The 27950-nt window shown below is 45.1% G+C and overlaps 1 protein-coding gene across 6 annotated transcripts in view; it reads left to right on the top strand.

Annotated features, from left to right (window-relative positions):
• Positions 1-27950, top strand: part of TANC1 (tetratricopeptide repeat, ankyrin repeat and coiled-coil containing 1) — a 426026-nt gene that overhangs the window by 25514 nt on the left and 372562 nt on the right. Inside the window, exon 1 of one of the 6 annotated variants that reach the window (XM_063933684.1) lies at positions 628-868. The exons of 1 other annotated variant lie outside the window; for it this stretch is intronic. The gene's annotated coding sequence lies outside the window, so the exon portion shown is untranslated. 4 more of the 6 variants (XM_063933685.1, XM_063933679.1, XM_063933682.1 and 1 more) reach the window with 4 other exon arrangements.

Below are 27950 nucleotides of genomic sequence, written 5' to 3'. Positions count from 1 at the left end.
TGTCATTACCGTGTTCTACCCAGGTAAATAGCCGGGTTGGATTCCCGGGTCACTCAACCCGTGTTGACCCGTTTCCACCTACTAAAAATCCGTGTCGATGCGCGCCCCCGTGCAAAAACACGGGTAAAAACAGCTAGTGGAAAAGGGGTATAGACCCCCATCATTTATATATTGATGTTGTGAGGTTAGGTGAGCTTGCTATGGTGAGTGCTGAATGTTGTGTTTGTATATATTTAAGTAGGTGGCCATAGGCTACATGCACCCCGCCCTATGAGTGGTGAGTGCAGACATTGCACCCCGCTTCTGGGGTGGCGAGTGCTGTGGTTTTATATTTGTTTGTGTGTGTGTATGTCTATATATATATATATATATATATATATATAATATATTTTTATTTTTTGTTTTATGCTTCATATTGAAATAATAACATTCTTGATGTAACCCCACATTTCAATAAATTCCCCTGGCTATTGAAGTGTTAAGCACACAATCAGGAACATCTTGTGGAAGTTCAGTAATTAGAATGTTGTGTACTTGAAGTCTAAACAATAACATCATTGGACTGACGGAGAAGATCCTTTCCTGAGTTCTGTTTCCCTTCCCCTGTCCTCGCTCCTAGCTCCTCTCCAACAGAGTCAGCGCTGATGCTGCCTGTAACTATCACAGCCATCTAGCGGCCGCCGGCAGTACTTCAGGAGGCGGTGCGCTGCCGCTGTTGCTGTTGAGATACATTGCCGTGTTCACATTGAACCGCGGCGCCCGATGCGACAGAGCTGTTGGAGGAGAGAGTGTGCGATCCCGGGGATTCCCGCACTGTCCTGCCGGAGAGAGGAGGGCGCCAGAAAGGGATGCAGGGAGGAAGGAACGGGTGAGAGGAGCATGCAGTGAGGAAGGAACGGGCGAGAGGAGCATGCAGTAACTGGAGACTGTACTGAAAGTATAGTGTGAGTAGGAAAGGGGCAGAGAAGTTTGGTGATGTGACATTAGCTGGGTGTAGTGCTGGAGGAGTGAGGGGCTGATGAGTAGCAGTAAGTTATAGGGGTGTAGCAGCAAACCTTGTGGATCCAGAACCACTGAACCCCACCCCTCTTCCCCCCTGCAACCTGACATCTGAGTAATGGCACTGTGAAGTGCAGTCTGGGCGAGGACATGCCCTGGCTTCTCTCCATCTGCTACACTTCCACCTCCCCACTGTGACCCCCTGCCTCATTCCACTGTGATCCTGCTCCTGACACCCCAGCCCCAGGTAAGGAGACGCAGGTGCTGGCTGCACTGTAATTCCCAGGTTACACTAATGGCTTTCTGCATGGGGGATTAGAAGGTATTCTGTGAATATGTCCCAGTAGGTGGTGGATTACTCTAGTTACTTATACATAATTATATTTTGTTTCTAGTCCATTATCCCACATTTCCTGTCTGTTTACTGCAGCCACCCTATGGTGCGTGTATTCCTGTCCCCCTGCAAGAAGGGGTTAACAGGTAGCCCAAGTTTAATTGATTAAAGATGTCAGTAATGTTGCCTCCAGGTAACAGAATCTATCCCCAGTGTGACATTGCAGTGTCTTATCCCAGATTCCTGACATTCCTCCTTGGCGGTGATGCCTAGTGGCCAGTTAATATTAGTGAAGAGTTAAGTGCTGTGTTTAAGTACTTAAAACAAACCTCCACAGTTTTGACATTACATTGGAGTAGGCTAATAGCTGAGCCGTGCAATTGTTGGATTATTATTGGGTCTCAAGTTACCTGTTGGTAATATAACTACTGTAAACCTGTTGCAGCTTTGTGTGAACTGGAGTATTTAAGGGATACGCAAATTGCTTCTATGGAAAAGTATTTTTTTTTACATTTATTTTAGTGTTTAGAAATCTGTGCTTACTGCTCCTAAACACTGTGACTTGGAATCAGCTTGATGTAAACCAGGTGTACGTTTATAGGTGTGTTTTGACAAATTAAGGAATCACCTTTTGTACTTTATTGGTTCATCCATTTGGCCACATTTGTTTAAGGAAACAAGCCATATTCACTATGCCAGAGGTGTGTTTATATGTTCCATTGTGGAATGTATACCAACACCTGATCTAAGATCCAAAAATCTCCATCTTTCTTACGAATAGGGGGAATTTGGTCCTGATTAAGAGATGGACACACATGCTGCGATTCAGTACACAACGTATGTGTGAAAACATGCAAATGTCGCAGCCGTGGGATTTGTATTAAGACGCCCACTGGAGGCATCTCAGATCTGCTGCTTATGTACAAAGTCACCGACATCGGACACACGATAATTGTCTGAATAACCCTATGGTCTCGTAGCATGGTTGTCTGAAGGCGCTGGAGCCATGATAACTGCGTATGGTATCGCAGTCGCAAGCTGTGACATGGTCCCAAAATGGTTGTGGCATGCCTGTCACTCACTGTGCAAATAAATGTGCATTGCGACCAGCACCACAAAACCCAACACATGCCCAGTGCGACTGATAAGCATGTGCAGTGTCAAAAAAAATCGCTCCACTGCGTACATCAAAAATAGCATCCATCTCTAAATCAGGCCCTTTAACAAGTGACACAATCTGAAGCATTTAGCTACTCCCCCTCCCCTTCAGCATTAGTGGAACCATTGTACAGCTGGGTGGTTCTGGTATGAAAGGTCGACAGTCATTAGGTCGACCACTATTGGTCGACATTGTCATGGAAAAATAGTCGACACATGGAAATTGTTGACCCAACACTGGTCGAAACATGAAAAGGTCGACATGGATTTTTTTAACTGTGTACCCCGTCCCCTTGCATGGCGAGCGAAGGCAAGGTTACTATTCCCAATCGTAGTCTACGTGGATGGAAAAGTATGAAAGTTAAAAATCTTTTTATAAAAAAAAAAAAGCCATGTCGACCATTTGTCAAAGTCGACCAATAGTGATCGACCTAGTGACTGTTGACCTAAATGTGGCTCTAAAATTGTTTGACCATTTTTAAAGAAAAGTAGGGTAGCAACTGGCTTCATTGGTATACCGTTCTGTCATCATCGCTAGCTGATGTCATAAAGTACTAAAAAAGGGTCACTATTTAGGATTATTATTATTATTATTATTATTATTACTTTTGCTTCCAGTCAATTTTTTTTTTTTTAATGTCCTTTTTGCCCAGGAAATCGGCCTGCTCCCTTCCCTTAGATTCCCTAACCAGGTGCACCAGCTGTGGAACGATAGTTCCACTGAGTGGGCAGGTACAGAGTACTGCAGAGAACTCTCTATGAGATCTTATGAAGGTAAAGAAATGTTTACATATGTATTGTTTTCACTGTTTTATCTGACAACTTTTTTATATTTTTTTGTTACTGCTTATTTAAAGCACGGAATACTTAATTTTAGAAGGAAGATCCAGTTTAGTCTTTCCTCACATTTAAAAGCTTTTTTGAATCTTAGTTTCCTATAACGTTGTATGCACAGTGCACCCTCCCTCTTAGGTGCAACAAATTCTTTCCGGAGGTGCTGTGTTTCTAGTTGGTCTGTTTAGCAAGGGTGTAGCTGTAGTATGAGTGGCCGGCGATTGGGATGCCGGGGCGCCCAGCATATCGGCGCCGAGATCCCGACTGCCGTCAGCGGGGTGAGCACAAATGAGCCCCTTAAGGGGTCGCTGCGCTCACCACGCTGCAGGCACGGTGGCTACGCGTGCCACACTATTTATTCTCCCTCCAGCGGGTTCATGGACCGCCAACAGGGAGAATAGTTGTCTGTATGCCGGGTGTCGGGATTCCGGCGCCAGTATACTGAGCGCCGGGATCCCAACAGCCGGCAATGTCGCGCTACTGTAGCATTGGACATACTTGCAGCCCCTGCAGAAAAGTTTGGTGTAGCCATTCTCTGTATCTAGACTGGTTTGTGCTACAGACATAGCCCTGAAACACTGATGTAGAAGTGACAGGCTGCATTGTCTGATGTCACTTCGTGATGTTGAGTCACAGAACAATATTTTATTCTGACCAAAGTTTTCCATGGGAATTCCGCCAGATGTGGGAGTGGATCTGCCTTATCACTGTGTCCACACATATTGAGTTGACAGTTTGACAGGCAGAGGAAACACTGAAAGTTGGAGCTGCACTAAGGTGTCATTACCTGCAGTGTGTGTTACTGCAAGCACTGAGAGTAGGGCCAACTGTTGTTTTTCCCTGAAAGCATGGACTGCCTGCGGTGTGACTTCTTACTTTAAAAAGGATCATTTACAAAGAGGAAACAATGCAAAAATGTGTATTTTCTTTTATGCTCTTGTTTGTTGTTCATACATTTACAGTACATTCATGTGAATGGTACATACTGTATATTTAGCAGGTGATACAAAACAAAACCATCATTATCTATGTATAGAGAGTACTTGCATACAGGGCTCTGTAGAGACTGAAACATTACTTTTTTACCTGTAATTGGAGAGTGCTGGCCTTTTGCAAGTTTTTTGCATACTGCCATCTAATCTATAGGTTGTGACAAGGGAATTGTGCAAAAAGTTAGACTTTTAGTACATTTCTGCTCGCTGTCTCATTTAAGAGGTGAGCAGAAATATATGGGTGTCCATGGTATTAGCAGCAGAATGCAGCAACAGTGTAATTGCTCTGTGCGGCACAGGGTCCCCAAAAAACAGTTGAATTGAGCAATCGCCCCCTGTCTGTCTGTCTCTCTCTCTCTCTCCCTTATTAGTTACACCTGTTCGATAATGTAAATATCTAATCTGCCAATTGTGTGGCAGCAACTTCATGAAAGAGATTCAGTTGATGTTTCATTAAAGGGGAAAAAGTAAGATTTAAGTGACTATTGAGTGTAATATTTGTTTGCCACACGGGGTGATATCAGTGTCTCAGAACCGCAGGTCTCCCGGGATTAGGAAAACATCTCAGAGATTTGATTTTGGCTGTAACATGCAGATGGAGTCAGAATTTAGCATAAACAGCATGCAGCCAATAGAATCATCCGGCTTTTGTGTTATCAGTGCAGGCTGCAGGTGGTGTAATGGTTTCTAGAATGTTTTCTTGTCGCACATTAGATCGTTTAATATAAATTGAACATTGTTAGAATTGCTGTGCAGAATACTAGTTCAGTTGTCCAAATGGCTCCATTCAATATAAACATACCCATTAAGCCTGGATTTAACCACTGCTGATATTCCGAACACCTTACGCTTCACTTTGCGGGCTGGATGCATCAAACATTGCATTTGGAATGTGATGCATCCCGCCACTGATTGCATGTATAGCAGCATTTATTAATGCCATATGCAGAAAGATTTAAGCAAAGGACTATATAGAGCTTAGTGCACGTTCCGGAGCTTAGTGTACATGGGAAATGCAGTCGAACCTCTGAAAACGGCATTTTCGGAGGTGTGACCACATTTTTGACATCACCACATCCCGCCCTGTAACTTTGCTGCTAAATATAATATGGATGGCAGCTGTGTCACAAATATAAGCCTGCCAGTAGAAAGAAATTATTTTAGAAGCAGTCCAATGTCCATTTGTTTTCTTGGGCATGATTACGTTTTAACCGAGTGAAATATATTTTTGTGCCACCATGCTTTGTTACATTGTCCTCTGCTGCCGATGAGGAAAGCGTCTTGGTCTGTAGATGTGGCTTTGTAACCTTCTGCATAACTGTTCCTTGTTCCCACATTGCATTTGAATTGTGTGTGAAAACTAGGAAATGGAATGTGCAGCCATAGACTGGCCTGACTGGGTTTCTGAGGAGCTTGACCTAATGCCATGTTCCCCTTTATCACATGAGCTGTTGTGTGATCGTAAGTGAAAGAAGACCTTTTGCAATTGACCACAAAGCGGTAACAAAAATGCCTTCATTGTTCTATGGGGAATTCCGTGTTCCATTTCTAGTTATGTTAAGTAATGTAGAGACAAAAAAAAATATTTTTGGTTTTATTGTCATTCTATTTGTCTTTTCATCATTAGTTTATTAGTATTTTACAGCTTCGGGTATAATTAATTGTAATGTTTCCGGAAGAGAGCCATATACATGTTTGATCTGTGTTTGCTCTTGGAAGGTCTGGATCACTCCACCGGTTATGGAACTGAAAGTCCCAACAGGTCCTACCAATACAGAGCTATAAGGTGCTTAAGCCTGGTCTATAGAATTATCCAATTCATCAAGTGATGTATACAGTAGTTTTGTATTGGCTATGAAGAAATCAAATTAATATCTACCAGATTTTGTCTGTCTCGTCAAGCTAGATAACTCATGTTTGGGTAGGTGATTGAGTATATTCGGACACCAACAGCACAATTCAATTGTTTGGGATGTTTAGGTGCCCAAAACAAGGACGCCCAAAGTGCTGACTTAGCGCACATTCCTTCTCACTCCTCAGGAGACTGCGAAAATAAATGTCACCACTGCAGTTAACAGACGTCTAAGCAGAGCAACAATTCAATTGCTTCATTTTGTACCCCCTAGTGGTGCTGCAGGGGAAACCAATTGAATTACTCCCAGGATGTTCAGTTGTTCCCAATAGATCCCTGAAACAGTTGATTCTTAGGTAAATTACCAAATGGCATCTAGCAACACAAAAGCTCCATTAGGGCACACACTTATGTTATTGTTTTTGGGTTGTTAGGGCCATTCCCAAACCCGTTTACGTGACTTTACCAACGTAAAACAAGTTAAATAGAAACCTGCATTTTGAAGCAAATGGTAACACATTAAGATAAATATAGATTGATTTATAGGTGATTTGGGGCAGTAAGGCAAGAAAGGATGTCTATGGGGATAAATCAAGATTTATAATCCTTTGCCATTAAGTGAGACCCTTGGGTGACAAATACATCTTTCTGTTGTTGTGATGATCACCTGTTTTACAAACTTGTGACAATGTCTGTCTGCTACTACTTGAGTCACTACAGACTTTCGGGTACAGTGACAGCCTTTGGAAACTTCTGATGTATGATTTTGTAGCAACATGTACGAACAAGAAAACATGTCTGTTACAGTTGGTATTTGACACACCACATCACAATAAGTACTGTTGCAATAAAACTGCAACTCCCTCCAGCCATATTGGTGTAAAACATATCTTTTATCACAAATAACATATTCATGAGTTCACAAACCAGCTCATAGCAATATAATGTATCCCTTCTTTGTCAGTGTCTGTGGGAAGAAGGCAAGATGAGACATACTGTTACACAACCGAAAAAAGTAATACGGAAGAATGGGGGTAATTCTGAGTTGATCACGGCAGCAAGTTTGTTAGCAATTGGGCAAAACCATGTGCACTGGAGGGGGGGACGGGGGGACGGATATAACATTTGCAGAGAGAGTTAGAGAGTTAAAAACGTCCAGTGTGTATGCGCCTTAAGATTGACAGGTGACATAGAAATGATAGAACCATAGTGTTGAGGTTTTTTTTTTTCCTTCCAGCAGTTGTAGGGACTCTACACTAACAAAAAAATACATTCACGAATTTATGGAAAAAACCTTAGCTTTTATTATAAGACTAAGAAAATATTTCTGCCATAAATTCTGTTTATCTATACAACAGTATTCAGCATTTTTTTTGTTTGTTGATTGCGTTCTTTGTTTTACCATCAGAGGTGAATAATGTCTAAAATAATTTAAGATGCTAAAGTGTTCTAACTATAACTAGCTTGATTGTTTGTAACAAAGGATCTGTGATGGTTTCTAATGGGAGGTGATCAGTTTATTCCTCATTAGGGTGGCTTTGATATAGCAGGAACATGCCCTTGCATGAGCTCGGTATGAGATTAAAGATACAGTACAAAACTGTCCATCAGTGTCATGGGAGAACCTGTCGGAGATATGTATTTATATGGAACTGTAAAGAGTATGTTAAATCGGAATATTGTCTAAAATGTAGCACTGCATATTTAGTTCAAATCTTATTTTTGATGGATATAAAACTATTATAGGGTTTTATTCTTAATCTATATATTCTATATAATCAGATATGTTCTTTACAATTCTGTTGCACAGAGGCTTTGTAATCTATGGGCTTAATTCAAATAGGGGCGGAGGCAGGGCTGCCATCAGAAATGATGGGGCCCGGGACTGACCAATGTGGCAGCCCCCCCCCCCACCATACACACTGCCCCATAGCTCCCCCAAAGTTTACCAATTTGAGGGAGCCCGGGTGCCAGCTTCTGATTGGCAGCCGGGCCCGTGAGCACCGATTGGCTCATGGCCGGCTTAATAGAAAGAATACAACCGCAGCTCTGTGTTCCTCTGTGGATGCCTGCCTTGCCGGGATGCAGTTATGTGACCCCGCCGGTCACAATACCGACGCCGAGATCCTGACCCCTGAATATCCCGACGGTCGGCATGCCGACCAACAGGGACTATTCCCACTCGTGGGTGTCCACGACAGCTATAGAGTGGGAATAGAACCTGTGGTGAGCGCACTGAGCCCGCAAGGGGCTTTGTTGCGCTTGCACCCCCCCCCCCACCCCATGCCAGCCATATAACAGCCTGGATACTGACCGCCAGTCACACATACTAAACCCGCCCTGCCGGTAGCTACCCTGTCCCCGTCGACCCTCACTACTGCCACCCGGGCCTCCTCTCAGACAGGCCCTGGGACTGAAGTCCCCACTGTCCCCCCTTGATGGCGGGCCTGGGGAGGGAGTGAGTACGCCATCAACTGCAGCAGAACTCGCCACCTTGCAGCCCAGACTTGCTAATTTTTGTATGCAGCCATCTGTGTTTAACTCAGCTGGGATTAAAATTCACGTCTCGTGATACAATTCTTGGCCATGCCACTCCCGGAAATGCCTACCACCCCCGTCCTTCCCCGCGAACACCTCTGCTTGTCAATCAGGCAGAGGCGTTCGCATACCTGCGCCACTGTTGCAGGATCTGTTGATATGTTATATAATGTCTGTACATATCCTTTACATTATAGCTGATGTCAATGTTATACCACATATCCTCCAACTGTACCTATTTAGCAGGTACAGTACCTTTTTTTTTTTTTTTTTTTTTTTTTTTATATATGGTCTGTACCGATTTTTGGCTCTCCAAACATCCATTGAAAGTATAGGAAAAGGGGCGCCCTTTACTCGTGACCACGCTACCTTTTCTAATTTGGACCGATTTTTATGTGTAAAATGTTTGCGGGTATGATACCATGATTTGTTGATATATAAATATTGGGGGTCATTCCGACCCGTTCGCACGCAGCGGTTTATCGCTGTGGTGCGAACGGGTGCGGAATGCGCATGTGCGGCAGCCGCAGTGCGCCTGCGCGACCCTGTCGCCGGGTTTCGTCGCGGCTACCGATGGAAGCGGTCGCAGAGCCGACCGAAAAGAAGATTGACAGGAAGAAGGTGTTCCAGGGCGGATCCGGACCGTTTGGAGCCGTTTTCGGGGAGTGGTGAGTAAAACGCAGGCGTGTCCAGGAGAACGGAGGGTGGATGTCTGACGTCAAAGCCGGGCCCATCATTGCTGGATCCATTGCACAGGGTAAGTAGGTCTAGGCCTAGTCTTCTTTTGCTTGAATTTTTTTTTTTAGCTTAGCAGGGCTGCACAAGCGATCGCAGCCCTGCTAAGCTAAAATACACTCCCCCATAGGCGTGGACTAGTTTATCGCACCAGCAGCAAAAAGTTGCTGACTGCGATCAACTTGGAATGACCACCATTGATCTAATTACTCTTTCTATGTACCAATGTGAATGTGATCTAATTTCTTAATACCAATAAAAATTGTAAATAAATAAATAAAATAAGTCGCCTGTAAAAACCTAAAGGGCTGAGCTTTTGGTCGTCATATTACTCTGGATAATTATAGGATAACTACTTGGGTTTGTAGCAACTTGAAGTGCCGACTAACCTTCCCTCCATGATGTGAATAGTCCCTAGCAATTTATTTGGATACCTTCTCCTGTATATTGGTGCAGTACACAAATACCTGACTCTGTGATGGCCGTAGCTCAGTATGTGAAGGCTATTGCCATTTGTACGCATTATGTACTAAAAACCATTTTACGTTTCTTTGTAATAAATAAGTAATGATTTTGGTGACATATTTGCTTTCAGATAAGACCTATAGTGTAAGAAAGCATTTCCAGACAATAGTCAGACATGACTTTAAACCCCTTCCTGTGGAGCGAAAGCGACGGAAGGCTATGACAGACAAATATGTGTGACCTGCAGTGGATCGGAATGCGAGGCATAAATACATTGCAGGCCATTTTAGGACTAAGTGGATGAAAATGATCCGCCTCCTGACCTCATGGAGCAGACTGTTTTCTTATTCTAAATCCATCTTGCCCACCCAAGTTTTAGTGTGGACTGTAATTCGTTTTATGTGGTCCTCTTGTCGGAGAAATTCATTTCATGCTGTTAGTTAGTTCATAGCAAAAGTGGAATTGGAGAAGTCAAAATAACTTGTATGATATAAAATGTAAGGACATTGGTGTAATGTATGTACATTTAGGGGGCGATTCAAATGTTTTTGGGCACCCAAACCAATGGTCGCCCATCAGAGCAATTTTATTGTTGCACTGATCGGGCACCCATTATTTTATATGAGCCCAAATAGATGGGGCTGACTCAGAAGGCAGCTATAAAAAAAGTCTCTCCAGAAGCTAATAGTCTCCTAAACAGAGCAACAATTGAATTGCTCCATTTTGCATCCCCTAGTGGTATATGCGGGGGGTAAACAATTGAATAGAGGCTGAGTGTGGGTGGGCGGGCATGGTGTATGAATCCTGACTATGGGGGGTATGCAATTAGCTCGGTTTTTTCGCCTAGCCGAAAAAAAAACTGAACTAATTCGACCCACCGTATTCATTTGCGTGTAATTTTGCCCGTCTTTTAATACATTTTCGCCCATGTCGTTTCACCTTTTGTAGGCGAATCTGCATTGGTGAAAATAACCCCCCAAACAGGCGAAAACCGCTTGCAGATTCATCAAAACACGTGGATCGGGAGTGAATTCGCCAATCCACGTGTTTTTCGCCAGTGCCGGCATTTTTCACTTAGGTGAAAATCGGGCATAGGGCGAATCTCCATTTGCCCTAAAAATAGCGAGAAAGCTCTGTTTTTTTTCACCTAGGCGAAAAAACTGAGCTAATTGCATACCCCCTTGTGTGTGTCCTGCTGGATATAAGGATATTTAGATTATCTAGGCATTGTGAAGGTTGGGTCTAGCACTGTGTATGGTCCATGAATAAATGGGATTATGGGAAGTTGCGCACATGACAATTTCTAACATAGCCCCTTATCGTTTACAGGGCTGCAGGATAAGTGGCAAATAGTTTCTATAACACAGGGTGATTCAAAGTTGCCGTACACCCTTTTGTTTCAAAAACCTTGCTGGAAATGGGAAAACTGAATACTGCAGTAAGGTATGGGTGAGGTGGGCTATCTTTTTAGGGTATATACCGAACATAGCCGCCATCTTGAATCTAAGTCAGTTTTCCCATTTTCTGCACAGTTTTTGAAACAAAAGGGTATACTGCGACTTTTGAATCACCCTATAGTTCTACCTTATTTACAGTAGTGTTCAAAAGTCTTTTGAAAAATAAATATATGGTTCCCCCCTGTTGTTAAATGTTACTTAATCTATAAATTTAGTCCAGATTATTAAAAATTGTTACCAAAATTAGTTACTGCATACTCTATGATAAAAAAATATATATAATTTACAGAAGCTTATAAGTGTTTTGGTACACTACAAAACCTTTCTTTAAGTTTATTGTTTGCACAAAATAACACAAAATGGAATATTTCAAGACAGCAGTACTTTGTTGCAAAACCGTTTGCTGATACGATGGCCTTGTATCGTTGGGGCATAGATTCAACAAGATTTAGTAAATGATCCTGAGGAATATTTGACCATTCCCTTTGTAAAGCAACGCAAAGTGTGTTGGTGTCAGTACTCTTTGGTACTTACATGTTTGTCTAGCACTTCACACTAGTGCTCAATGGTATTTAGGTCAGTGCTTAGACTTGGCCACTCCAGTGCAGTGACTTTCTATTTGTGGAAGTAGTTCTGAATCATTTTGGGAAGGTGTTTGGTATTGTTGTCTTGTTGGAAGATCAATTTTTGGGACATGTTCTTTTTTTGCAGTTGGTAGTATTTGTTTTCTAAGATTTCTTCATAAACTGATCCATGTTACCCTCTACACCAGAGCTGGCCAAACCAGTCCTCGAGATCTACCAACAGTTCACATTTTCCAGACCACCTAACTGGTGCACAGGTGTAGTCATTACTAATTAAGATGTGCTGCATTCATTCCTAACTGACAATTCTACAGATCTCCAGGAGGCCTAGAAAACATGAACTGTTGGTAGATCTCGAGGACCGGTTTGGCCAGCCCTGCTCTACACAGTGTAGAGGACCAAAACCTTTGCTAGAAAACACCCCCAACCATGACGTGACCTCCATGTTTCTTTGGGTACCTTGCATCGTGTACTTTATTCTATTAGAGGAAACCAAATTACGTTTGCTCTTGTCACTCCATAACACCTTGGACCAAACCTCGTCCGTCCAGATAAGGTGCTACTGGCAAAAGTAACCCTTATTTTTCTGTTCTTGGGCCTGATGAGGGGCTTCCTGCTTGGACAGTAAACTGGTAATCCGTGATCCTTCAGTCAATGCTTAAAGTTGAAACGTGGACATTTCCTTTATAGTTTTCTTGTAAATCTTGGGCTAATTGCGTGCAGACTTCCGGGGATTGTTAGCAACTTATTTGTGTTGTAAAACCCTGGTTATGGTTTCCCTTGTGTGACCTACTGTGGTTTGTTGATGACCTGGCCCCAGACCTTCTGGAGACCATTACAAACATTGGGGGTAATTCAATTGTTTTCTCTCGCCTGATCTCCCATCTAAAGTGACGGGAGAGTGTGGGGCGATATCCAATTGATACCACTTATCACTATGATTGCTCCCATATCAGTTGGGTTTAGCCCTGCGAAGTGGCAAAACCCGACTGAACGAATGGGCGCTACACAAAAGTCATGTTTGGACGCCCAAATAGATCACTCTTCATGCATTTCAGCTTGCCACCCCCGGGGTGGCGAGCTGAAATGACGTTCTCGTGCACGTTGGCAGAAGCATTTGAGTAGCTACCAGCGTGCGGGTGTGGGGACCCGCGATAAGAATTTAATTCTGCCCATTGACTAGTTGAAGCGAGAATGTAAAAAAAAATGCCAAAATTGTGTGCAGTCCTTGCTTGACTACGTCTTTTCCTTACAGCACGTATGACAGCCTCCCTCACATTCTCCCAGTATTGCCTGTTCCTGCCATACCTATTGGGGAATGCCATAACACAGGTTTGTTAGCAAACAAAACAAAATTAGCAATGGGGCAAAACCATGTTGTATTGCAGGTGGGGCAGATATAACATATGTAGAGAGAGTTAGATTTGGGTGGGGTGTGTTCAAACTGCAAACTAAATTGCAGTGTAGAAATGAAGCAGCCAGTATTTACTCTGCACAGAAACAATATAACCTACACAAATCTAACTCTCTCTGCACATGTTACAACTGCCCCTCCTGCAGGCAACATGGTTTTGTTTGCCCAATTGCTAACTTTTTTAGTTTGCTAACAAATCTGAATAACCTCCCATGTTCAGTAGTGACATAACAAAACATAGATGTCCTAAGACTACTAGAACTATTCCTGGCAATATCTTGCGAATTACTGGTGCTGGGGTGAAATGTGTGCGCTTCTGATATGCTTTTGTGCAACAACGATCGCATCTCTGTCAAAAGACATTTTCGCTATGCTACAGGGATGCAAAGTAGGATTTAATTGTCGGGGCATTTTAAAATGTACCCTTATTGTGTGTGTGTGTGTGTGTGTGTGTGTGTGTGTGTGTGTGTGTGTATATGGAGGGTACGGGAAGTTTGTATCCGGACTATAGATCTACACTAAAAAGGTCTACAGTGGGCATGTCCAAACTGCGGCCCTCCTGCTGTTGTGAAACTACATATCCCAGCATGCCCTGACAGTTTTGCTGTCAGAGAATGCTAAAGCCACTAATGGTAGACATGCATTAGGTCGTCAGGGTCAGAAGGTTGACATGTAAAAGGTAGACAGTTCAACAGGTCGACATATCAATGGTCGACACACATATGGTAGACATACGTTTTTTTAATTTTATTTTTACTTTACCATCCACATGGGCTACGAGTGTGAATAGTAACCTGTGCCGAGTGCACCTTGCCTGAGGCATGGCGAGCCAAGCAGTACACTAATGGGGCTTGTTTGTGGCAGAAAAGTGACAAAACGCCCCCCCCCCCAAAAAAAAAATAAAATACAAATTGCGTCTACCTTTTTTGTGTTGACCATTTCACTGAGCTTTTGACCCTGTCGACCATTCCTACTGTCTACCTATTATATGTTGACCTTTTGACCCTGTCGACCTAATGCATGTCTACCATTAGTAGTAGACCTATTGGCTGTAGATCTAATAATCCACACCCGGGAAGTTCAGATCTCTCAGTTCATAGTGGGAGATCTGCAACAGCTGGGATCCTGCAGGGTGCCTCCTGTAAATATTGTAAAAGAGTGAGCACTTTAATATAAGCAACTGAATAATTGAAATACCCTTTGAAACAGGCATCTGGCAGATGATCAGTAAATGTGTTTCGAGAGCAACAAGTTAAGCTTCGAAAGTGATTTGACATTACAGGTAAAAGGTGGATAGCCTCAGGCCCAGCTTCAGAAACAATGAGAATGAAACACGAACTTGATCCGTTATCTACAGAAGTCATCTGTCTAGCGTTTTCCTCTTTTTAAACAGATTGTACTTTTATTGTACTAGGGCATGAGCAAACATGCCTATTCCTCATAACCTCCTTTATCTCAGCGGTTTTGTTGTTGTGCGCCTACTCTGTATTTAATAATGCAGGAACACAGTGTAGTAAAGAAAATGCAACTTCACAAAGCCAGGAGTTTAGAAGGTTATAAGAGGCGACTCCAAAAAGCAGAGTTAAGGTAGGTACACACTAATAGATATATCTGCAGATCAATTGATCTGCAGATATATCTATGGACGGATCGAGCAGTGTGTTCAGCATACACAGTGCCCGATCCGTCGGGGACTGACGTCATGAACTGGGCGGGCGTGTACACGCCCGTCCAGTTCAGCTGTCAATCTTCGCCGGCTGCCGCAGCATGTGTACCGCCCCGTACACACACAGCGACGCGCCAATATATCGGTAGATATATTGGCCGTCGGCTGTGCTGCGCGGCCGACGCGATACGTCTGTGAACGATGGAGTTCACAGACGTATCGGCCGTACACACTGGCTGACGGTCCCGCGATATATCGGCCGTTCAAGAGAACGGCCGATATATCGACCAGTGTGTACGGGCCTTTTGTACCCATTTAAACTACATTGGACAGAAGACGAATGCTCACTGCAAGGAAGGACAGCGCAGCTAATCTTTTCCGCAAACCGTCCGGTCACGTGATCCGGAGTTCCGGAAGCAACCGGTTGCTAAGCGACGGAAGAAGCCCCGAGACAGCGTGTGGAGGAAGGCGGAGGGGAAGGGAGAAGGTAAGTCCCTGTAGGAGGAGGAGAGGCGCGGCCAGCCGCTCGGAGAGCTCCGGCCAGGTCCACTTCGCCTCCGTGACAGGCGCGCACCCCAGGCCAGCGGCCCCACAGAGCGTGTCTGAGCCAGGCGCTCTACTGTGGGACGCACTGCAGGAGGAGGAGCGCCAGTCCAGGGCCTTTATTCTCCACTCTAACCAAAGCATACACTACCGCTGTCCACTGTTCATCATTGTACAAGAGAATCCTTTACATCAGAGCACAGACCAGTGGGACGCCACAGTCCGTACAGACTTTATGAACTGTTGGGACTTTAGTACACTTTTTGTGGCCTTTTTTTTTTCCCCTCCTTTTTTTTTTGTTTTTGACTTTGCAAAGATTACAGCATTTGCTCTTTCAATTGAACCTTGCATTTCATAAGTTAAGCTCAAACCAGGAGCGTGCTCCAATCACCGACTGACTATTTAAACTTGATTTTTTGTTCTTTTGGGAAAGACATTATCTTAGCATCTTTGAATAAATAATTTAAGTACATTATCTGCCTTTTCATTAGTGCTTTTTATCTATAACACTACCTTATAATTGCATCATTTACTACTACAACTAGGGGTTGAGCGCTGGTTCCCTGTGGATTTATCCACATCTGTATACCTACCATTTAAGGGGGGGGGAGGGACACCCCTCATTACCAGCAGCACACCCTGACTTATATTAACACCTCAGTGCGCAGAGAACCCATTTCTGTGTACGGGCCTTTAGAAAGATCACTTTTTATTATGCGTTTTCGCTCAACTGTATTACATTTTGAATCACTTCCCATTTATGGGGCAGGAATAATAATTGACTAATACTTCTTTCAGACTTAGGGCGGTATTCAAATGTTTCTGCCTACTCCCGCACCCTTTCATGCCTGCCGGCAGCTATTCAGTTGTTTCTGCTGACAGACGCGATAATATCATTTCAGCTCACTAGCCCCGGAAGTGGTGAGCTGATATGTGTGACAAGTGACCCGTTTGGGCGCCCAAACAGGACGTGATGGGGCCATTACTTTAGTTGGGTTTAGCCGCTTTATGCGGCCAAACCCGACTGTTATGGACACGATAATGGGGGAAAATGGAATATCGCCCCACTATCACTTGTCACTTTAGACAGGAGATTGGGCGCAATATATTAATTGAATACCGCCCATAGTGAGAATTACGGGTTTTTGCCGGGCCTCGGACAAACTTCCTGGGACTCTCTTATAGCTGAAAGGTACCAACTTGGCAACACGTTCCTGTGTCTGCGCCTTTGCTATTGACCCGGGCCGAAACAACCCAGGTTAAGTGTGAATGGTGCTGCCTGGGATTGTTTTTCTGGGTTGCACTGAGAATCCTCTGATTGGCTGCCTGGGGGGAGATGGGTCTGGAGGGGGCAGGGTCCGTGTTGCAGGGAGGGGGCTGCAGTGTGTAGAAACAGCTGGCTTTAGAAGGGATGTGTGATTGCTTGAGTGTGACATGTATGCATGTGTGTGACATGTGTGTATCAGTGTATGTATGACATGTATGTCTGCATATGAGAGGAACCTGGCAGCCCCGGCTTGTAGAATGTCAGGGCATACCCGGCTTATGTCTGAAAGTGGACGACCTGGGAATTTCCCAGGTCTCTGGTGTAGTGTGAAAGGGGGTCTCCAGCAAAAACCCTGGATTTTGCGGTGTTGAAAACACCAGGTCTGAGCAGGGAAATTCCCGTGTTATATGTCTGAAAGTGATGTAAGGGGGAGATGTATCTAAAATTCTAAAGAGGAAAAGTGGAGGTGTTGCCCATAGCAACCAATAACTAGACATTTATCTAGTACATTCTATACAATTGTAGTTAGTCTGGTCAGTATGGAAGACCTCCACTTGCCGCCTTTAATAGGTTTGATACATCTACCCCTAAATGCAGAGGTGCAGCACGCACATTCATGGGAACCCACTTTCCACTTCTATGTAATTCCTTGGTACAGAGGGGTATGGGTCATTGGATAGACACAACTTAGGTCAACAGTCGTTAGGTCGACCATGGAAGGTCGACATGCATTAGATCGACATGGTCATTAGGTCGACAGGTCAAAAGATCAACATGAGGTTTTTGACTGTTTTTGGTGTCGTTTTCTCCGTAAAGTGACGGGGAACCCAAATTAGTGCACCGTGTTCCCTCACATGGCTCGTTTCGCTTGCCATGCTTTGGGCAAGGTGCCTCGCTCCGCTACTGCTTCGCTCGGCACATATTACCGTTCCAATTGTAGTCCACGTGGATCGTTAAGTATGGAACCCCCCCTCCCCCCAAAAAAAATGTGAAAGACTCATGTCGACCGTTTGACATGTCGACCTAATGGCATTGTCAACCTTCAGTGGTCAACCTAATGAGTGTCGACCTAAGTTGTGTCTAACTAACGATCGTAACCCGTACAGAGGCTTTGCTCTGCCTTTAGCTGGACTGTTGCTATCCCAGCAGGACAATGCACACAATTGGGCTTTCTGAAAGGTTTAAGTTGTCCAGCCTTATTTATGTGTCTGAGTAAATGGTGAGAGCAAGGTGACATCTGGACTCCTCTATTTCTCATGTGTCGCATTTATACACTTTTTATTACATTGGTCGATTTGACCTGTATTTGTGCTTTCGCATATGGAGCGAGACTGGTTGCTGAAAAATGTGCCCAATGGCAATAATTGCTGATTACCGGCACCACCGCTGATATATAGAATTGTGTGAGTGGGTGTGATACGTTATACCGGCGATGGGATACTAGCTGTCAATATCCCGGCAGCAGGGCAAGCGCTAAGAGTGCTATGCTCCCCACAGGATCTATTCCTACTCAATGGGTGTCATGGACACCCACGAATGGGAATAGCCCTATTGTGCTGGGATCCCGACAGCCTGCATTTTAACTACATCCCATGTGAGTCACTGACAGATCTGAATGTTCCGCAGGTTAATTAACGTGAGGTTTCTGAGCCTGTCCCTAATTATCTGGCCATTTTCAAAAGGAGATCTTTACATAGCACAAGTAAAGCTGCATACACATAATATTTCGCCCAACATTGCTAACACCTAGAGCAATTGAGACTGACCAAAATGATCCCATGTCTGATATACAGTGTTCCAAACGATCCTTTTGATTCCAAATCGTCTTCACGATGTAGTATCTCCATACGTTATTCACTAGACATCCGGCCTGAAGTTGATACATATTGCGCTTTCTGAATGATACCAAAACGACGGGACTGACATAGTGTTCGTCGCATATGTTATATCCGAGTCGATTCCATCATCCGGTGGATTTTGGACCGACCATTGTGCCCTGGTGCTGCATACACACTACACAATTATTGTCCTGGTCTGACAGTTATAGCCATGTTCGGCCGAGAATCGCATAGTGTATACCCAGCTTAAGACTTATAGGGCCGTATTCAATTAGCGGCAGTTAATTACTGCAGGCTAATTGATTTGCTGGTACTATCCAATTATAGCCCGTGATCAGCCTGCAGAGGGCAGTTAATGCAGATTTTTGTTCATGCCTAAAGGAAGGTTCAAAAAAAATAACAACCACGCTAACTCATTCGATTGTGAGTACAGCAAAGCTGTTAACTCATAGCTCTGGGAATTTATCCGCGATTCTATGGGTTAACATACAGTATCTGGTAATTTACCACCTGAGGAAAGGGGGCTGTAATTGAATAGCCCAGGCATTAGAGCTCAACATTCAAATGGTTATTTATCTTATTCAGGCGCAATAAATTACTGCTGTTATTTGAATTTGGCCCCTAGTGTGTACTTACTGTTCTCACCACCCAGAGGAGCTCTCCAGAGTTTCTCTGAAAAATAATTTTGTTAGGTTTTTTATTTTCTGGGAGCACTGCTGGCAACATGCTCCCTGAATCGTGGGACTGAGGAGAGAGAAGCAGACCTACTTAAATGATAGGCTCTGCTTCTTAGGCTACTGGACACCATTAGCTCCAGAGGGAGTCAGAACGCAGGTCTCACCCTGCCGTACGTCCCAGAGCCGCGCCGCCGTCCTCCTCGCAGAGCCGGAAGATAGAAGCCGGGTGAGTATAAGAAAAGAAGACTTCAAGGCGGCAGAAGACTTCAGATCTTCACTGAGGTAAGCGCGCAGCGGTAATGCTGCGCGCCATTGCTCCCACATGCTACACACACAGAACGGGCACTGATGGGTGCAGGGCGCAGGGGGGGCGCCCTGGGCAGCAATAAACCTCTGGTCTGGCATATAAAGGTACATTAGGCTGCGGAGGCAGTAAATGAAGAGATCCACCGCCATTTTTTTAATATTGAAGCGGGACCGAAGCCTGCCGCTGGAGGGGGCGGAGCTTGATCCCTCAGCACTAACAGCGCCATTTTCTCCACAGAACGCTGCAGAGAAGCTGGCTCCCTGGACTCTCACCTGCTGAACTCTGTGACAGAGGGCTGAAAAGAGGGGGGGGGGGCATGTTTAAGGCGCAGTGAGTGTATAACATTGATTATATATATATAAAAAGGTTCCGGTATGAATGGTCGACCATGTTATGGTCGACAGTCATTAGGTCGACCACTATTGGTCGACATTGACATGGTCGACATGGACACATGGTCGACACGTGAAAGGTCGACACATGAAAAGGTCAACATGAGTTTTTTTAACTTTTTTTGGTGTCGTTTTTTGCGTAAAGTGACTGGGAACCCCAATTAGTGCACCGCGTCCCCTCGCATGGCTCGCTTCGCTCGCCATGCTTCGGGCATGGTGCCTTCGCTCCGCTACCGCTTCGCTCGGCACAGATTACCGTTCCAATCGTAGTCCATGTGGATCGTAAAGTATGGAAAAGTTCACCAAAAGAAAAAAAAAAAAGTAAAAAAACTCACGTCGACCTTTTCATGTGTCGACCATTTTCATGTGTCGACAATGTGTCCATGTCGACCATGTCAATGTCGACCAATAGTGGTCAACCTAATGACTGTCGACCATAACATGGTCGACCATGTGAACGGATACCATATAAAAAGCGCTATCTGGGTTTTATTCCAGTGTCACTTTGGCGCTGGGTGTGTGCTGGCATACTCTCTCTCTGTCTCCCCAAAGGGCCTTGTTGGGGAATTGTCCCCTTATAGATATATCCCTGTGTGTGTGGGGGTGTTGGTACGTGCGTGTCGGCATGTCTGAAGCGGAAGGCTCGTCCAAGGAGGAGGTGGAGCAGATGTGTGGTGTGTCGCCGTCGGCAACGCGACTCATGATTGGATGGACATGTGGCATATGTTAAATGCGAGTGTGGCCTCATTACATAAGAGACTGGACAAAGCAGAGTCCAGGGAGAAAGCAGGGAGTCAATCCACGGATTGTACTGGGTCACAGGGCCCTTATGGGTCTCAAAAGCGTCCCCTATCCCAAATAGTGGACACTGGTACCGACACGGATTCTGACTCCAGTGTTGAGTACGATGATGTAAAATTACACCCAAGGGTGGCAAAGAGTATTCAGTGTATGATTATTGCAATAAAAGATGTTTTGCATATCACTGATGACCCCTCTGTCCCTGATACGAGGGTGTGCAGAAAAAAAACCTGAGGTAACCTTTCCCCCATCTCATGAGCTTAACGAGTTATTTGAAAAAGCTTGGGAAACTCCAGATAAAAAACTGCAGATTCCCAAAAGGGTTCTTATGGCGTATCCTTTCCCTGCACAGGACAGGGCACGTTGGGAATCCTCTCCCAGGGTGGACAAGGCTTTAACGCGCCTGTCCAAGAAGGTGGCGCTGCCGTCTCCGGACACGGCAGCCCTCAAGGATCCTGCGGATCACAGACAGGAGACTACTTTAAAGTCTATTTATGCGCATACGGGTGCTTTGCTCAGACCGGCAATAGCATCGGCATGGCTATGTAGCGCAGTTGCAGCTTGGACAGATACCTTGTCAGCTGACCTTGATACCCTAGACAGGGATACCATTTTATTAACCTTAGCCCACATTAAAGACGCAGTCTTATATATGAGGGACGCACAAAGAGACGTTGGGCTGCTGGGTTCCAGAGCCAATGCCATGGCTATTTCTGCGAGACGAGCTCTATGGACCCGCCAATGGACGGGTGATGCAGACTCAAAGAAGCATATGGAGGTTTTACCTTACAAGGGTGAAGTGTTGTTTGGGATGGGGCTCGCGGACTTGGTTGCCACAGCTACCGCGGGTAAATCTACCTTTTTTACCTTTTGTTCCCTAACAGCAAAAGAAAACTCCACAGTATCAGATGCAGTCCTTTCGGTCGCATAAGTCCAGAAGAGGTCGGTGCTCCTCCTTCCTTGCCAGAGGTAAGGGTAGAGGAAAGAGAACACCTGCTTCGGCTAGTTCCCAGGAGCAGAAGTCCTCCCCGGCTTCTACAAAATCCACCGCATGACGCTGGGGCTCCCCTAAGGGAGTCCGCACCAGTGGGGGCGCGCCTTCGACTTTTCAGACAGATCTGGATTCTTCCAGACATGGATCCTTGGGTGATGGAAATTGTTTCCCAAGGCTACAAGCTGGAATTCGAAGAGGTGCCCCCTCGCCAATTTTTCAAGTCGGCCTTGCCAGCTTCACCCCTGGAGAGGGAAGTAGTGTTAGCTGCAATTCAAAAGCTGTGTCAACAGCAAGTGGTGGTCAAGGTTCCCCTGGTACAACAGGGAAAAGGGTATTATTTAACCTTGTTTGTGGTCCCGAAGCCGGATGATTCGGTCAGACACATTTTAAATCTAAAATCCCTAAACCTGTACTTGAAAAAGTTCAGATTCAAGATGGAATCGCTCCGAGCTGTAATATCCAGCCTGGAAGGGGGTATTTGTTGTTGTCACTGGACATAAAGGATGCACACCTTCATGTCCCCATATACCAGGCATGTCCAAACTGCGGCCCTCCAGCTGTTGAGAAAATACACATCCCAGCATGCCCTGACACAGCTTTAGCATTCTCTGACAGCAAAACTGTGTCAGGGCATGCTGGGATATGTAGTTTCACAACAGCTGGAGGGCCGCAGTTTGGACATGCATGCCATATACCCCCCTCATCAGGAGTACCTGAGATTCGCTGTATAGGACTGTCATTACCAGTTTCAGACGTTGCCGTTTGAGCTTTCCACGGCCCCGAGGATTTTCACCAAGGTATTGGCGGAGATGATGGTGCTCCTGTGCAGGCAGGGAGTCACAATTATCCCATACTTGGACGATCTCCTGATAAAGGCGAGATCGAGAGACCAATTGCTGAAGAGCGTGTCGCTCTCCCTGAAAGTGCTGCAACAGCACGGTTGGATTCCCAATCTGCCAAAGTCACAATTGGTTCCAACGACTCTGCTATCATTCCTAGGCATGATTCTGGACACGGAACAAAAGAGGGTTTTTCTCCCATTGGAAAAAGCCCAGGATCTCCAGAACATGGTCAGAAACCTGCTAAAACCAAAAAGAGTCTGTTCATCAATGCACTCGAGTTCTGGGGAAAATGGTGGCAGCCTACGAGGCCATCCCCTTCGGCAGGTTTCATGCGAGGACTTTTCAGTGGGACCTTCTGGACAAGTGGTCCGGGTCCCATCTACAAATACATCAGAAAATGACCCTGTCCCCCAGGGCCAGGGTGTCTCTCCTGTGGTGGCTGCAGAGTGCTCACCTTCTAGAGTGTCGCAGGTTCGGCATTCAAGACTGGGTTCTGGTGACCACGGACGCGAGCCTCCGAGGATGGGGAGCAGTCACACAAGGAAGAAATTTTCAGGGACTATTGTCAAGCCAGGAGGCTTGTCTACACATCAACATATTGGAATTGAGGGCCATATACAACGGCCTACGACTAGCGGAGAATCTTCTTCGCGACCTACCGATTCTGATTCAATCAGACAACGTCACAGCCGTGGCTCATGTAAACCGCCAAGGCGGGACAAGGAGCAGAGTGGCGATGGCGGAAGCCGCCAGGATTCTTCGCTGGGCGGAAAATCACGTAAGCGCTCTGTCAGCTGTCTTCATTCCGGGAGTGGACAACTGGGAAGCAGACTTCCCCAGCAGACACGATCTCCATCCGGAAGAGTGGGGACTTCATCAAGAAGTTTTTGCAGAGATAACAAGTCTTTGGGGAATTCCTCAAATAGACATGATGGCGTCACGCCTCAACAAAAAGCTTCGGAGGTATTGTGCCAGGTCTCGGGACCCTCAGGCAGTAGCAGTAGACGCCCTACTAAAACCATGGGTGTTTCAGTCGGTCTATGTATTTCCTCCTCTTCCTCTCATCTCAAAAATATTGAGAATCATAAGACAAAGAAGAGTGCAGACAATACTCATTGCCCAGATTGGCCTCGAAGGGCCTGGTATTCAGATCTTCAGGAAATGCTCACAGAAGATCCGTGGCCTCTTCCACTCAGGGAGGACCTGTTACAGCAGGCGCCATGTGTGTTCCAAGACTTACCGCGGTTACGTTTGACGGCATGGCGGTTGAACACCGAATCCTAACTGGGAAAGGTATTCCGGAGGAAGTTATCCCTACTCTGATAAAGGCTAGGAAGGAGGTGACGGCAAAGCATTATCACCGTATCTGGAGGAAGTATGTATCTTGGTGTGAAGCCAAGAATGCTCCTATGGAAGATTTCCATCTGGGCCGGTTTCTCCACTTTCTACAGACAGGAGTGGATATGGGCCTGAAGTTAGGGCTCCATTAAGGTACAGATTTCGTCCCTATCTATATTCTTTCAGAGGGAATTAGCTTCTCTCCCAGAAGTCCAGACGTTTGTGAAGGTAGTGCTGCACATCCAGCCCCCTTTTGTGCCCCCAGTGGCACCGTGGGACCTTAACGTGGTGTTAAGTTTCCTGAAATCTCACTGGTTTGAACCTCTTCAAACAGTGGAATTAAAATTTCTCACGTGGAAGGTGGTCATGTTATTGGCCTTGGCATCTGCAAGGCGGGTATCCGAATTGGCGGCCTTGTCCCACAAGAGCCCCTATTTGATTTTCTATGTGGATAGAGCAGAGTTGAGGACACGTCCTCAATTTTTGCCCAAGGTGGTTTCTTCATTTCATATGAACCAACCTATTGTGGTGCCTGTGGCTACGGGGGACTGGGAGGATTCCAAGTCCCTGGATGTAGTCAGGGCCTTAAAGATTTATGTAGCCAGGACGGCTAGGGTTAGGAAAACAGAGGCTCTGTTTGTCCTGTATGCAGCCAACAAGGTTGGCGCTCCTGCTTCTAAGCAGACTATTGCTCGCTGGATCTGTAACACGATTCAGCAGGCTCATTCGACGGCTGGATTGCCGTTACCTAATTCGGTAAAGGCCCATTCCACTAGGAAGGTGGGCTCTTCTTGGGCGGCTGCCCGAAGCGTCTCGGCTTTACAGCTTTGCCGAGCAGCTACTTGGTCGGGTTCAAACACTTTTGCAAAATTCTACAAGTTTGATACCCTGGCTGATGAGGACCTTGCGTTTGCTCAGTCGGTGCTGCAGAGTCATCCGCACTCTCCCGCCCGGTTGGGAGCTTTGGTATAATCCCCATGGTCCTTACGGAGTCCCCAGCATCCTCTAGGACATAAGAGAAAATAAGATTTTAAACCTACCAGTAAATCTTTTTCTCCTAGTCCGTAGAGGATGCTGGGCGCCCGTCCCAGTGCGGACTACATCTGCAAGACTTGTATATAGTTGTTGCTTTCATAAAGGTTATGTTACAGTTGGAATCGGTCTTTGACAGATACTGTTTTTTGTTCATACTGTTAACTGGTTGCGTATATTCCATGTAATATGGTATGATTGGTGTGGGCTGGTATGAATCTTGCCCTTAGATTAACAAAATCCTTTCCTCATATTGTCCATCTCCTCTGGGCACAGTTCTCTAACTGAGGTCTGGAGGAGGGGCATAGAGGGAGGAGCCAGTGCACACCCATACTAAAAGTTCTTTATAGTGCCCATGTCTCCCGCGGAGCCAGTCTATACCCCATGGTCCTTACGGAGTCCCCAGCATCCTCTACGGACTAGGAGAAAAAGATTAACCAGTAGGTTTAAAATCTTATTTTTGCACATTTGAGCATGCCCCCCCGCCCCCAGGGGGAATGTGCGAGTTGAAATGCAGACGCTGGCAGCCATTGCTCCTGAACGGAGCTACAATTGAATAGCTCCATTGGGCGTCATCCAATGGCTGCCTGCGGACAAAACATTTGAATTCCACCCTAAATGTACTTTTTTTTTTTTTGTGCTAACACATATGCGTTGAGAAAATAGATAAATAACCTTTTGAATGTGCTCTTAAATATTATAGTGATTACTTTTTAGAGCCCTTTTCATGCATCCTATTTACCTATGGAGACGTTTGTACTGTTAGTGCATGTTAACTTGCGAAATAGGCTGGCGTTAAAATTTTAGAACATAGTGCACAGAAATGTTATTAAATAACGGCACTATTATCTCTTACGTCGCCTATTTTAATGTGCTGTGTATCTGTAAAATAAGTGGACAGGTGTGACTGGCAAGAGAATACGCTATTTGTTGTGTGGAAGCGATGTGCTTTAGAGCACAGAATGAAAGCATTTACTTTTGTGGTTTAACTGGTGCTTCATTTGAATCTGGGGCTAGCGACATGGGTGTAATGTAGAAGAATGTGCTTCATGTGTGTAACATACAGCCCACATGCTAAGCACATGACTGGCTGAATGTTTAGCTTCACATACTTTTTAATAGGTTTTCGGGAGTTTGGTAAAAACTTCAGTCAGCGGAACATTTATCTGTATTGCAGGAGACTTCCAGTGTTCTTTTCTTGCAGGGACTAGTAACACCCCGGGGCTGTAAGTAAAAATCACCCCATGTTTACCCCTGTTAGAATGGTTTTGGTAGTATAACGTTCCCTCTCCAGCAAACGTTTATTTAATGCTGATCCAATAGGGTGTGTTTATAAAAACAAAAAAAAGAACAATATACAAAAGTGAGTTCTATGTCAACATCTTATGCTGAGCCAAGACTTTGGAGGTTTCCAAAATGACAGTCCTGGGGGATGGCACGGTCTCCTGCTGGCATTACATGTTGTTTTGTTTACCCGCATATTTCACATGCCTCAGAGATCAACCAACAACTCCATTTTGTGTGCCAAGATATCTGGGCATGCCTGCCCACAGAAAATGTTCTAAGCATCAGTGTATCTCCTCTGGCATTTTAAATGGACCCATTATCTAATCTGAAGCAGGTTTGCAAATTATAAATACAGTTTATGGTCTGTTATAAAACTGCACTGTATCTTTTTAAAATCACCTCTTTACAGCGCACTGTGGGGTACAGGGTCCATTATTAGGGGGTACTGTACCTTCCAACCTTTGTGATTTGGGCAGTTGTGACCTTTTTAAGTGCGTTTTCTGCTCTGTCCAGATATCGCCCTCAATGTGTAAACCACAGAAATCCGAAACTGTGGACTGTTGGGCTTTATAGATAGTGTTGGCTGTTGATGGAGTTATATCAGACTGAATGATTGAATTAAATTATAGCACATTTATTTCCCAAAAAATTAATTAAAAATCTGTATGAGCACAATTAATGGGACAGTTTATATCTAGAATCTTTCTCCAGTACCAGTCCCTATATATAAAAAGATCCACACAGTCGCAGCCTGATCGGCTTAAAATGTCCTGAGACCTGATTTCCTTTGCCACAAAGGCTTCCGGTATTTTAAAAACCGTGCTTTTTATATATAAAAGGTGTGCTATAGAACATCACACTAAGGTCTCATATAATGTTTTAGTGACAAAATAGGACCATACATACCCTAAGTGAACTGGTATAGGCTGACAGAATTATTCCGGATAGCAATAAGTACTGTTTCTATTTCCTGATAGCGGTGCGCAATACAGGTGTACCTTCTGCCCTTTGCTCCGTCTGTCGGCTCTCCGTCTCTGTCCGGGCTCCCTCCTTGGTTGTTTGGCCAGCCGCCGCCTCCCAGAGCCTCAGTGCTCCTTCGTCCTGCACTGCTGGTGGGCTGTGGAACGCACCACTCTGGCTTCCGGTTTCGCGGTCCGTGGCTTCCGGGGATGTGAGCGGGGTGTGAGCGGTCAGCGTTCACTCGGGTGATTGACTCTCGGTGCAGCTGTCGGAGAGCCGACAGACGGAGCAAAGGGCAGAAGGTACACCTGTATTGCGCACCGCTATCAGGAAATAGAAACCGTACTTATTGCTATCCGGAATAATTCTGTCAGCCTATACCAGTTCACTTAGGGTATGTATGGTCCTATTTTGTCACTAAAACATTATATGAGACCTTAGTGTGATGTTCTATAGCACACCTTTTATATATAAAAAGCACGGTTTTTAAAATACCGGAAGCCTTTGTGGCAAAGGAAATCAGGTCTCAGGACATTTTAAGCCGATCAGGCTGTGACTGTGTGGATCTTTTTATATATAGGGACTGGTACTGGAGAAAGATTCTAGATATAAACTGTCCCATTTATTGTGCTCATACAGATTTT

This window comes from Pseudophryne corroboree, chromosome 7 (assembly GCF_028390025.1).
Source record: "Pseudophryne corroboree isolate aPseCor3 chromosome 7, aPseCor3.hap2, whole genome shotgun sequence".
Classification (NCBI taxonomy): Eukaryota; Metazoa; Chordata; class Amphibia; order Anura; family Myobatrachidae; genus Pseudophryne; species Pseudophryne corroboree.
Note: the sequence above shows the minus strand (reverse complement) of the source record. Positions and strands in the feature narration are given on the sequence as shown.